Source organism: Rhea americana, unplaced genomic scaffold (assembly GCF_003343005.1).
Source record: "Rhea americana isolate MKP2758 unplaced genomic scaffold, rheAme1 scaffold_292, whole genome shotgun sequence".
NCBI classification, from domain to species: Eukaryota; Metazoa; Chordata; class Aves; order Rheiformes; family Rheidae; genus Rhea; species Rhea americana.
Window position 1 is genome coordinate 762116 of NW_028186415.1, and position 13580 is coordinate 775695.

The 13580-nt window shown below is 34.6% G+C and overlaps 1 protein-coding gene across 2 annotated transcripts in view; it reads left to right on the forward strand.

Annotated features, from left to right (window-relative positions):
• TUSC3 (tumor suppressor candidate 3) overlaps positions 1–13580 on the forward strand; it is a 137443-nt gene that overhangs the window by 112425 nt on the left and 11438 nt on the right. Inside the window, exon 8 of one of the 2 annotated variants that reach the window (XM_085309149.1) lies at positions 1458–1499. The exons of the other annotated variant lie outside the window; for it this stretch is intronic. The gene's annotated coding sequence lies outside the window, so the exon portion shown is untranslated. Of the gene's footprint in view, positions 1–1457; positions 1500–13580 lie in introns of those variants that run through there. 2 annotated transcript variants of the gene reach the window in all.

The following is a 13580-nucleotide window of genomic DNA, read 5'->3' on the forward strand; positions in this document are numbered from 1 at the left end:
TACTTGTTCTAGGACCTGTTCAGACCTGAACAGTTTAGTTCCACCCTGGCACCCTGGCCACCTGTCTGATATATCCAGATTGCAATATATCCAAATCTACGGAGTTGTCTTGACATCCCAATACAGTTTTTCTCATTACTAAGAGTACAGTGCAAAGTATCCAGTTGCCCGGCTTCAGKCTAAGCCAGGGATGCTGAACTTTCCCAGACACACACTGAGGCCTGCTCTGCCAGTCAGATGGCACTCAGAAGTACGCTGGTCTCTCGAGTATTGAGCAAATACATAGAGCTGACAGCCAAAACTGTGCTAGTTAAGCCCTTGTGAGTGGGTGTCTGGCATCAGAGTGAAGGAACATGSACAGATACGATGGTGCTTGTTGTGTTGCACAATTCTCTTACTGTGACATATTTAGTTATTACTACACAGAAACTTTGGTAGCTTTGTATTATGCTGACAGTAAAACTGTTACTCAAATTTTTCTGTTATTTTTCTGCTCCTCTTTTCTCTTGCCATGGAGAGTTGACTGCAATAACTGATCATGGAATCATATAAATGTTGGTTAAAAGGGACCTTTGAAGATCACTTAGTCCTACCTTCTTCTTAAAGCAGGATTATCACTAACACTGAGTCAAATCTTCTATGGCTTTGGCTAGCCAAGTATTGAAAACTCCCAAGGATGGAGATTGCATAACCTCTCTGGACRATTAAATAAATGAAGAAGCTATTCCTAGCATCCCAGCTGCAAGTCATGGCAGTAGTCTTGCTGCAGTGTGCAATAGTCTTGTCTGTCATAAGGCTTTGACTTCCATTTTATTTTATTTTATTTTACTGCCAACCTATTAGAATTGGAGGAGTCTGGTTATGTTTTCATACGCAGATAAAAACTTTGTCCAGATTGGCTATTTCACAATTAGTTGGTTTGGCAAGAGATGGTTTCAGAACATTCTGCAACAAGGTTTTGTGCTACTRTCCTCCTCATTCTTTCATTTCAAGGTGTTGAATTTCTCTAAAACATGGATCTGATTCTCCTTTCCAGACTGTTAGAGTGCTGATTTTAACCAATGGTGTTACAATGCTGTAAGGCTGAGATGAATGTGGCAGAAAGGGGATGTTATGGGGTAGATGCAATATGTTTCAGCTTTTTTATTGTCTAGGAGAAAACAAAAGGCAAATTTTACTTTTATTCATGCTACTTTACAGACCGTTGCTAGCCATAGATTGGCAGGTACAATTTTTTCTTTTCTTTTTTTTTGGGGGGGAGGAGGAGGGTGGGAATAAGGAATAGTTCAGTAAATTATAACTAAATATTTTTATTTGCAGAAGAAAATTAATACTGAATAGACTTTAGATATAAATTTAATGTGAAGTTGCATTTAATCTTGCATAATGATACAGTAGTATTTTAAACATCTGTTTTCAGTTTTCTTCGAAATTGACAAACTTTTTTTCCTTCCCAGGAGCAACAAAAACTTGTTATGGTGTGCAAATGAGAATGAAGCTTTATGTAATATATACAGGTATTTATCCCTATATCAGATGGATGATCACTTCTTCAAGGAGCTGTGTATAATTTACACACATAATAATTTCTGGGTTTATGTAGAATTATATCAGTATTGTGAGACTTTCCTGAGAAGTAAAAAAATGATCAATAAGTCATCACAGAAACTGAAATATACCTATAGTAGAATAAATATGGCACACTGCAGAAAAATTATTTAAAATAAGTGCATAAAATAAGTTTATTTATACAGTCTTTTTTGGTAAATAGATAGGAAAGCAGTAACTTACTTGGAAAAAAAGCAGTAACGTACTTGGAACTAACTTAGTTGGAACTACTGCATGCTAGACATTGCACAGCCTATCACACAGAATCACAGGATGGTTGAGGTTGGAAGAGACCTCTGGAGATCATCTAGTCCAGCCCCCTGCTCAAGCTCTGTAATGCAAGGTGTTTGCTTCTAAAGGGTTTGAAGATTTCTGAGGACCTCAGGACTGGCTAATTTACACAAACAGATAACTTTATTCGTATAAGTAATCTTGTTACGACAATGTGTTTGTTGAGTAGATACCTAATTCAACCACACAAAAAGAAGGACAGGATATATCTGAACATATTGTGATTTAATAGTAAAGTTTATCATCTTCTTATGTTAATTTCAGAGTTTATATCTATGCACACAAGTGCAGATGCACTGGATCAAATCAGAGATGTACCTTKACCAGTGTCCAGTCTCCAACAGTGACAGTTAAGCAGATAGTTAGGGAAGGACTATAAGAAAAAAAAACATCCAACCATAATCAGTGATCTAGGGATTTCTGAGCCAGATGTTACATACAGAACATTATAGCTCTTAGCCGCTGATGAATACATTCTCATTTCTTTTTAATCCTTTTTTGAACTAATTATGGTACTCAAAACATTCCATAGCAATGAATTTTCACAGTTTTAACTTCATATGGTATGCAAAGTTATTCCTTTAGGTTGTTTTTCTAGCCTGTAATTTGCTTGCAGGAACTTTATTGGACGATTTTAGTTACTGAGTTATGGGAAATAGTGCTTAATCTATTTTGGCCTTTTCCTTCCAATTTTGACTTTATAGAATTCAGCATATAGATTTCTCTTACTTTTCTCCTTTCCAAGCTGAAATATCCAACTCTTTCCTCATGCTGCTCCAGGCAGCTGTTGTCTGTTCTTGCTACCCTTTCCTGGCAGAAATGGAGTCATAGTTAATAAGAGTCAGTGGAAATGATCAGAGATTAAAAAAACACAAACAAAAAGACATGCAGGATAGTTTGACACTCTTGGAGAGCTGAGGTAAAATCAGCTAAAGAAAAGAGTATTGAAATATTGGTGTAAGAGTTAGTGAGGCATAGGGTTATTAAGACACAGAAGCAGTGGGGATAAAATTGTAGGATTAAGAGCTGCTTTTTCTAAGGGGGACAATATGAAATAAGCTGCACAGTCAGTGTTATTGTTGTAATTAAATATAACTAAATATAGATAGACTATGCTAACTGTTATAAGCCAAATAACCATTGGAATATACAGCATCGAGCTGTAATTATGACTTTGTATGTGAAGATGTAAGGAAAAAGGTAAGGAATAGTAAGGTCAGAGAAGCTGCGTGGAAGTTGATTCTTGATTTCTTTCCTTTGTCCCTTTGATAGATCACTAACCGTAGGTCTAATGAATGTGTCTATTTTCATCAAGTTTGTGTCATCCTCTTGCGAATGAAATTGAATAGAATGGTATTTGTCCTTTTTTTTTTCCTTTTGCAATAATAATAAATCCTTATACCGCATACTAAGTTTAAAAGTCGCAGTAAGTATTTTCATTATCAAAAGGGTTTCAGTTACTAAGCAAATTATTTGCTTGCACAGCAGGTGATAAATTTAAAGGAATTATTACAAGAATTAGCAGTTACTATTAACCTGACAGTCTTTCTCATTATTACTATTAAACTTACTGAAGTTTGATGCTGATAAAGTATATGCACCTAAGTAAAAATGGAAATYTCTCTTTAGTTTGTTAATTTGAGTTCCCAAAGCAGAATTAATGCGRCAGGTGTGTAGGTGGGTATGAGACATTGGTTGAAAAGGAAAAAGAAATCTGATCAGTTACGAAGAATAATACAAATCTTTTRTATAGGATTAAAATTACACCCATTACGGAAGACATCTCCTATCCTACAGAATGAATTTAAATTAAGTGTATTAAGTGCCTCTTCGGTATAAGAAACCTTAACTACAAAACAAATTAAAATAGAAGATGTCATCCTGTGTAGGGGTAGTGCAAATATAATCACTGAGGGCAGGAACTTCAAATTTTGAGTCACACTGAATAAAACTGTCCTCATTTAGTTCTGTGTAGTAGGAGACTATCAGATATGCATACTGGAATCAAATTATGCCCCTCAGAGATTATGTAAAAGTGAAAGAAGATGACAACTGAAACAGTGAAATTATCATCAGTGAGCTTTTTATATGTTTGATCTGAAGGACAAGAAAGAAGAACACAGTGGAAAAAGATAGAAGGAAAGGCTCACAATTTTTAGACGTGCTTCCTAATTAATTATGGAAATCTGTGTCCAAAGTGGCAAAACAGAAATTAATGCATGTTTTTACTCTCTATTTACATTACCCACCACTATGATATATTAAATATCTCATAGGTTCTTCTGGCTCTTTTGAAGGCTCGCAGGTTCCTCTTAAGGTGTAATGAAGCGTAAGGAGATCCTAGTTAGAAAAATTAAGTTTTGTATTTGATTTTTTGTTCCATCACTTCTTTGTCTTATTGCTTTGATCTCAGAATAATTCATAATATGACCTTTTAGGAAAAATTCTAAAGCCTCTTAGGTGTTAGTGAAATACAGAGAAACTTTAAATTTTCAGCTGGGCATTGATCATTGCAACATACAGTATACTTACAGCATACAATATAATTTTATTTCATAGCTGATAGAAGGATACTATATTTGGTGAGTTGCCTTCAAATATAGTGTGTGAACTCTGTATGAATGTATTAACTCTGTAGTTCAGCGATTTTCTACCATTTTCATTTTCTAGCTCTTTACAGTTTTCCAGTGGAAGTACAAACCACAGAGGCAAATTTATTTGCCAGCTGCTATGGTGTTTACTATGTTTTTCTAATTTGCCTTTTGAAAATATCTGWCCACTTGTAGCAGACCAAGATGCTTTCACTGACCACGGGCTCAAGACAATAGCATGATCTTTTTCAAGTACAGTATATTTTTAAGAGTTTCTTTAGGCCACTATTTTTCATTTTTAATGATTATTTTAATTTTTAAGAGACCTATTTGCTTCAGTGGCTAAAAGATGCAGAAACTTTAGCCAAAAAACTTTTTTTGGCCTTTTAGATCCACAGGTGGCTCTTACTAAATTAAATGGTTCTGGAGTATATTCAACTGAGGAAAAAAATATGTAGATTAAGGTATTCCACAGATCTTTTACAGTGAAAGAAGGTGCAATACAAGCCTAGAGTCATATTGATAATGACTTCAAGAATATCACACATTGTTTTTGTATATTTTAAAAGATCTATAGGTGTGTAGAGAGAGCAAAAGAGATGTTATATGCRTGTGAAAGAATCAGTTGTGTACTAACAAAGAGATGAGACAGCCTACTAAAAAGTAAAATGTTTGAAATAAATAAGTCCTGGGAAATAAAATAAAGTGGGTGTTGACAACAGAGTAAAGTAGTGTTAGAAGAGTGGGAGAAAATGAAATTGCATCATAAATACTGACAAATTCAAATACAGTTTGTTTTAGGGAGTGTGTCTGTATTTGAAAGTTAAGAAATGAAGCTATTAAGAAAWTTCTTTCAATTATTTTCATCTCTGGTAATATTTAACAGTAAGTAAATTAAAGGACTGTTATACAACTGTCTCTTTTGAAGATGTGTATATTTCTATGATTTGTATGTCTCTAGGAGAGAAAATCTGTAGAGAGAGATTATAAAATGTAAGTGAGGTTAAAAAAAAAAAACTTTTTATGGGGAAAACTTCACTATAAGAATTTGAACCCTGAAATTCCATCAAATATAATTTACAAAACCAAAAAAGACATAAAGATTGAATGTAAAAATCATCTCACCAAAGTTGGTTTTAAAGGTGATCCTAAAAAACTACATCAGTATGAATAATTAGGAAGTAGATGAGGCTGAAAAACACCAAACAGAGGCRTAAATATTTGATAGTGATCTTGTACAAACTTACTCAGATATCTTTACACTACCTTGTTGCAGTCAAATTAAAATGCGTTCCAGAATCTTTCTATTGATCCTAAAACTTTTACGTAGCCTTTCCATTCTAAAATGACTAAGAACATCACAAGAGAGCAGACTCATCAGATTATCTCTGGATTAGAGAGGCAATCTTTGTGAAGATCTCCTAGAAGGAAGCTGAAATTAATCAGATAACAAACTCACTTTAGGAGAATTTGTATTAGCATAAAATTGATTCTCTGCTCTGTTAAAATGAGCAAGAACATCAGTAAAGGAGAATGCTTTGATTTAACTGGCACTTAAGTGGTTGAAATGCATGATTCCAGCTTATTCGCTATTATCAATTGCATATTTCAAAGGCAGAGGGGAAACTATAATGTTGCCATATTTCCCTAAGAAGGTGCTGATCATTCTGTATCTATTTCTCTGAGTAACATGAACCTGTTCATTTAGGATGTGTTGGAGTTGCAGTGCATGTGCCAACCATTTGTGCAGTTCAGGCACATTAGATCTGATGCAGGGTACACTGACTTTTCTCTACAGGCACTGTGGACATAAACAGGGTTTCCATAGGCACAAAAGCCTAGTTGAAGCTACTGTTGCCATTCCTGCTAAATCTTCTAGGTGAAAATACTCAGATTCTATCCAGACAAAGTTTTCTGGGCAGAACTAAGATAGGTCAGTTCATAGTCAAATATTTGTAATCCCAAGCTCAGACACATAYTACGTTTTGTTGCAGTTGGGAAGAGTAGAAAGCTCTCTAAAYGGCTGCCTTGGCTGTATATGAAGGGAGTTCTAATAGTTTTTTAGGAGAAAAGTACATATAGAAATGTTATATATAACATATAACWATATATATATATATAATATTTTCAGTAATGCAGAAGTTACAAGGAATGTAGTATTAGTGTGCTACTTCTGGATACCCATGGAGATGGAACTGGCTCAGTTGTGGAGCTTTGAATGGTTACAGCCATCTGGCTATTCATACGGGCCACAATATAGAGGATAAAATATAGAGGAATTAAAAAAATAAAGATCTAAGACTCTTCTGAGTGATAGATACCCCACAGAGAGTACTAAACTCACTCTGAACTTCTTCCCTTTCAATTCAATTCCTGGAATTTCTATCACACTTGACTGACTGGTAGAGGAGTCAGCAGAGGCAAAGTATAGCRTTCCTTGAAAATGATGTCTGTTCCCCCAGCCATCTTTACCCCTGACCTTCTAGCTCTTGCAGCATATAAGGGTACTTTTGAGCTGAGAAGGGATGAAAAGTATCTGAGTTTGCTTGGGAAGTGTGAGGGAACATTTCTGAGATGAGATCTTTAGTACGTGTCACAACAATTCTGAACTTAAGGTTGTTAGGTAGAAGAGGTTTTGGAGCTGAGCCTAAAAGAATGAAAGTAGAAAGRTGAGTAAAAACTATTGAGGTGTAGTTCCTGAGCTGATGGGTTTCTGCTTCTGGTGGACAATAGGAGCAGAGCATAGAGTATAGCATGGACAGGCTGTGTTGCTTTAAACTGTGGTCTTTGTATAGCAAAAACTAAATCTTCTTGAATGTTTGTGCTGCACCCACCACATCCTACTTGAAATCTGTGTATTAGTGCCATGCTAACAAGAAATCAGAGAAAATGGCCACAGCATTTGGAGATTYTGACTATCCAAAGGGCACACAAGTTCAGGTGGTTCTTTTAACAAAGTATCTCAGTGACATTATTGATGGTTTGTAATTTCTTTGTAATTTGTTAAAGTAGTTTATCAGTTCTCTAATGAAAACTAAAAAGAATGATTAACTAGTTTATTGTAAGCCACTGACCAGGTCTGTATATTATTTGTAATTTATATCCTCAGGATACCTCTACTCAGATACTGCATCAGGATTTCAGGGAGATTCAGCTTTTCAGTTTTCCACTTGAGCTGGCTGAAGCACAAGGCGATCAAGTGTTCTGCACTGTCATACAATGAATCAACAATTTTTCCAGGATTCTCCTGCYTTGTATTCAATGACCAGAAGTGCTTAGGCATTTATAATTGTTAAAAAGGTATGAGAAGAAGAGAGCTGGACAAGGTTTTCCTGTTCTGAATATTATTTGTTAATATWTCCCTTTCCCTCCCCTCCCCCAAATACAAAGAGGTAAGTGTAGTAAGTTCAGTATGTAGAATGAAGTTCAAAATAAGTAAAATGGATTATCAGAGCCAAATAGCAGTGGTGATAAATCTTAACTGTGTTGGAAGAGGGTAAAAGCAGTGGTTCCCATATCCCAAATAAAAGTTAAGTTGCAAGTACCATGCAAGTAGGGTGCAAGTAGTGCAAAAGTGAGATAGCAGTGCCTAAAAGATGTGTAGGATTGTAAAGACAATGTTTTTTATTTAATAATAGAGAATGAAATATTCTCCCTTCTAAAAGAGGCTTAGATAACAGCTTGGTTAAAGTGGTATTCTAAAAACATCACTGAGCGTATTTATACCCAGTTCTGTAGTTCTAGGTCAGAGATACATGCAGAATATGCCAAGTCTCATGCAATAATTCCTAAACTTCTTGAAATAGTTATTTGGTGCATCTAAAAGCAGAAGGTTTTGAGGTGAAAAAAGGTAGCAGGTTGTTATTGTAAGCATCAGTACAACTAGAATTAAATCAACTAGAAATATTGAAGTACGTCTGGATTACAATTTATGTTTAAATTAAGTTCATCCTAAAATTGAAATAAATCACTTCCAAACTCTTCTTCATGTTTTCAGCTTATGAATTAAGACACATCCTTATTATGTGATATACACAGACTGGTACCTTAAAGGTGTCTCCTTTCGTCAGCCCTCAAGGCTTGTTGAATCATCATGGTCCATCATTAGACCATAGTTATGATCTAATTCAGAATTGATTGCACATTGAATAGCATAAGCTGAATATTAGAATCATTGCTCATTGTCTCGTGAACTGAAGCAACAATGCTTTGAAAGAGACCAGGAGGGTGGGTTCGGTTCAGAACCACACTTTTTGTCTTGATTAGTTTCTTCATCTTGTCATAAGAAATCAGATTCTGCAGCTGGGGGGAGTGTGGCTTTGTCCTGTATTCAAGAACTGTACATAGCTGAAGAATATTTGCTAAATACCATCACTAGAATTCATGTTGTGCTCAGAATTTTCAAATATAGTTGACTACAGTTAGTCTGCTTAAATCCACCTTGAAATGATTGTTAGTTTTTTTTTTTATGTAATGTGATCAGCATTTCTGAAATTACAGCATGTATTTTAGACATTTAATAAGAGAAAGTTAAGACGTATTTCTCTCGAGGTTAGAGTATACCTCAGAGAGGCCAGCAAAGGATTTCTTATGTTATAATCGTTATCCCCCTAGCTAAAACAAATTAAAAAAAAAAATTTTTTGCTTGTTCGATCATACTGTTTTTATGCTAGTCCTTCACAAAAAAATATAAGCTTTTCTTTGTTCAATGTATGATTAAAAGTTAACCAGAAGTATTTAAAGTTTGAGTTATAACCTGTCTGCATTTTAGTTAACAATAAATTGAGCACAAACCTAGGTAGATGAGAATTTTGTTCACTTGCTTTTCTTTCTCGTGTGTTATTAAGTGATCTGCGACTAAAAGGTAAAATTTCTTGATGTGAATAATGCTAATGCAGGATTTTATACTCTTGACAGTAATCCAGTAGAATATGAATGAGACCACAAAACTTTTTTTTTTTTTTGCAAAGGTAACCAAGTGTCAATCAACTTATTTTCTCACCTCCTCTTATTCCCTGTTCACTACTAATTAGTACTAAATTTCTGAAGGAAAGTTATAAATGATATATCACATTAGCAAACTAACGACCTATCAGATTTTTTTTTTCCCTTTTGGGCATTCTAGCTGAAGTTAATAGCAGTACAATTTTCTGTTAAAGTATGCTAATAAAAAGTATCCAGAATTTACTAGCAGTCCTTTTTCATTTTGTAACATCTCTATCACTCTGGAGTTTATTGATCCTATCCTATTTTTTTATACTGCCAATCAGGCATCTTGTTTTTGCAGGGCTAAATGYTATGTTCTCTTGCTGTTGATCTTTTCATCTTACAAATTTTAATGATGCACCTGTTTTTTATCCTTCTTTAAAACTTCCTCCTCCTGYATCAAAGCATGCAGAACCTTTTCAAAAGCACTAACTAAATAATATGTTCTCAATTTCTATGAAAGGCATCTGCTGGCTGGGAAAAGGGGCAGCAGAAGTTTAATATGTACAAATAAAATCATTCCAAATTAAAAATTAAAAGAAATTGTACTGGGTTTACACACAGACACACAAATTGCTAGACAGGGATACACTTGTCAGGAAATATGAATATCTGAATTTGAAATATTTGCTAGCCATAGCTTAACTGAGTGCCATATTTCCCTCATCTTTTCAGAATAGCACAGTGAGGGAGATAACAAGAAATTAGAAAATAAATCTTTTGATGCCATCTCTTTTTCTTTCTTTTTTTTTCTTTTGCAGATATGCAAGTGTCCAAATAACTGGTTGCCAAAATTTTAAATTCTGTACTGCTAGAGGAAAATGATGTAAAAGATTATTTTCAAATTTTCATGGGTAGGACTGTTGCTATCTTTTGTGGAATATTACAGTAAAGAAACAACATACAAAGTTAGAAATAGGAGCCAGAAAAGGACTTCAGTTAAATATTCGGTAGTAAACAGCTCATGATTGTGTTGAAATCACAACTCAATAACATTGAATTTTTGCTTCAACGTTGTAGAGTTCAAGTAAATGCTCAGTGTTACAGTGTGAAGCTATGAAGCCAGTGTCACTGAAGCTAAAAATAAACCAAGTGAAGCTGAAAGCTCAACAGTGATGACTAGAATTAGAAAGCAACAGTTGAAGCAAAAATAGTGAAGCTGTAACAGCAATGATTTGAGACTCCAAAAGAGAGAAAGAAAAAAAGTCAGCCCAGTTCATCTGGTTACAGATCTGCTCTAAAATTCTCCATTGCAGAGGAGACGGTTCCTTTGGTGAAACTGATCTTCCTGATGATAAGAAAAACTGGATTAGAAATACAGTAAGATAAGAAAATAGGAACTCTGTTACAGAATGGTTGACTGTCAAATGGCTTTTTAGTGTTTTTTTCTTTCTCAGAAGCAAGCAGGTAAGGGATATGGCAAAGGACTAATTTAAGTGCAGAATTGCATGAGATAACCAAGCAAATAAACTGCACTTATAAAGCAGTCTAAATCCTTTGTAGAGACTGGCACTTCCCTGAAAGGTTCTGGTAAGCTGCCCTCAAATCTTGTCTTTTTTTTTTYCCCCTGACTCAAGCTAAGGACAAAAGTACTGCTGTAAACCTAAATGAGGAATCTGGTAAAATAAAATTATTATTAGACAATGCTGTATTAGGCAGTTTCTTAATAGGATAAAAATAATATCTGTGGAATCTGATTTGAGGGTTCTTTTCAGCCCTTCCTGTTCCAGCTTTCCCCCTGCATTCATTTTTATGCTTTTTTAACTTTTGAAAGTAGAGGAATAAATRATTCTCCTCTTGACGTTATCTCCATTTCTTCTTCCTACTTAGAAACTTATAAGTAACACGGGAGATTTCCAGTCTCATGGTCAGTGCATGCGTTCATGAATGTGACTTTTAACAAGCAAAATTTTTAGAAAATAATTTTTGTCATTTCAATTAACATTGTCTCATGGATTCCACTTTTTTTCTACGTAATTCAAAAAGTATATTGGCCTGGTTAATAATATTTGTACTCTGATTAATGAGAATATTTTCAATTCCAATAATATGCTTCTGGAATGTTTTTGTTACGGTTTTCATATTGCATGCTTGGGTTTAATAAGAGCTTTTTATTAGAATATATATTTTGCAGAACTTCCTAAAGAAATTAAGATCTAGTATATGAACTCTGCATTTAAAGTTATTAGCTAGTTTCCAAAGTGAYAATCTTTGCTTAGTTCTGATGCCTTTTAAATCAGCGTTTAAGTCAATGCTACACAATTGCATTAGCTGCAGGATTAAGTCTAATTTGAAGAAAACAAGTTTAAGGATCAAGTTTTTATCCCTGTGACTTTAATGCGAACATGATCGAGTCCAAAGATGATGCAAGGGGAAACAAGTCTAAAGTTAGATTGTTTTATTCTTAATATCGATTTGGTGAGGTTTGTCATAAGTGTGTGATGAGTAAACTGTGTATATAGAAAATATTATAAGTCTTAAAGACCATTTTAAAATATTTTCCTGAAACAAAATCTTTATTATTTGAAGCTCCAAATGACTTGTACTCTTCACTGTTAGTTTTATTATGGTCTTCCTTTTATTTTTCATCTTCAGTCTTGCCAGTTAACATAACGAACAAGTAAAAGACAAGGTCAAAACGACAAGGATTTGAAGGTAAGAGGAAATAAATGATAAATGGCAGCTACCTATTTCATTCCCACTGTAGTGATTATGGACCATTACATCACATACACTCACAGGTTTTGGTTGTTTCCACTGCCTAAAGAAACAAGACCAGAACAGTATAATCTTTGTATTTCCTTCCCTTTTTCCCTAATTCAGTCAGACTTGGACATGAATTGAACCTAATTTTTGCTATTTGTATTTAGAATCAGTAATGCCTATTAGATAACACAGTACAGTGGTGTGGTTCCAATAGGATTCCCTTTGAAACTTTACCCTCAGTGAGAACTCAATTAAACTGAAATCCAGAGAACTTTTCAGTGCTTAATATGTTCAACTTTTAATCCTTTTAGTACATTTTTTTATCTACATAATGGGATTATAGGTTGGTGATGTATTTTCTTCACAGATATTTAATTCTACTTTGTTGATTGTTCCTGAAATAGCTGATCATGAAGTATGCACATATGAAATTCATGGATCTTAGAGAGAGAGAGAGAGAGCATTTTACTCCATCACAGTGCTTCCCTGTAGTAGTATAATGAGATCATAATAACCATAACAAAGTTTGTGTCCTGTGATTTTTCCACAGTTCTCTCTACTGCTTACAGAAGTTATACTGTGGCTGGAGCATTCACATCCAGCTTATTTTTCTTTTCAGTTGTATCTGGAGTGACTAAAATATTTAGGTATAAAATTATGGATGTGTTAATACCTGTTGATGGTGACCTCCTGGGATTCAGAATGGAGGCATCCTGGTGCACAAGTCCCATGAAGTAACTAGTTCCCTAAATTTAGTCATCAGCGTGGCCTCTTGAAACTATTAAATTAGGAAGAGTTACACAATTACATTTTCTTTCAGAACTGCTATTGAAAGAGGAGAAAGTGATGCTGATGTTTATCTTAAAACACTCATAATTTGCCATGTTACTAGGTACACATAGAATATTTTCTATGCTTTTGAAAAGGTCTGTAAATGGCTCTGAAAATGAGAATCCAAAGACCTTCTACCCCCAAATCACTGGGCTTCTGTGACAGTCGCTCTTTCTTGCTCTTCTCTGCTCCAAGGAATTACGCATTCCTCTTTAGTAGGCCGACATCAACAGAAAAGTGGAGWGTGCCTCAATTTCAGAATGAAATAGATCTCAGGTTCTCTGCTTACTATGTATATAGCTTATGAACAAGGGTACTGCGCAAAACTTGAATATAACCACTTACTTATTTCTAAGAGTAAGCCTGCACTTTATACCTTGTGCAGGTATGAGAAAGCAGTTTGGGCTACTAATCTATTTCTAAAAAGCATCTAATTTAGGACTATAGGTATATATATCCAAGATACAGTAKTTAAACATATGTTTTTTGGTATTTCCTATTGGCTGAGATGAGCATTTGCCTCCTTTCRCTCTTAGTGTTTGATTTTGTTAGTCCTATTATTTGTGA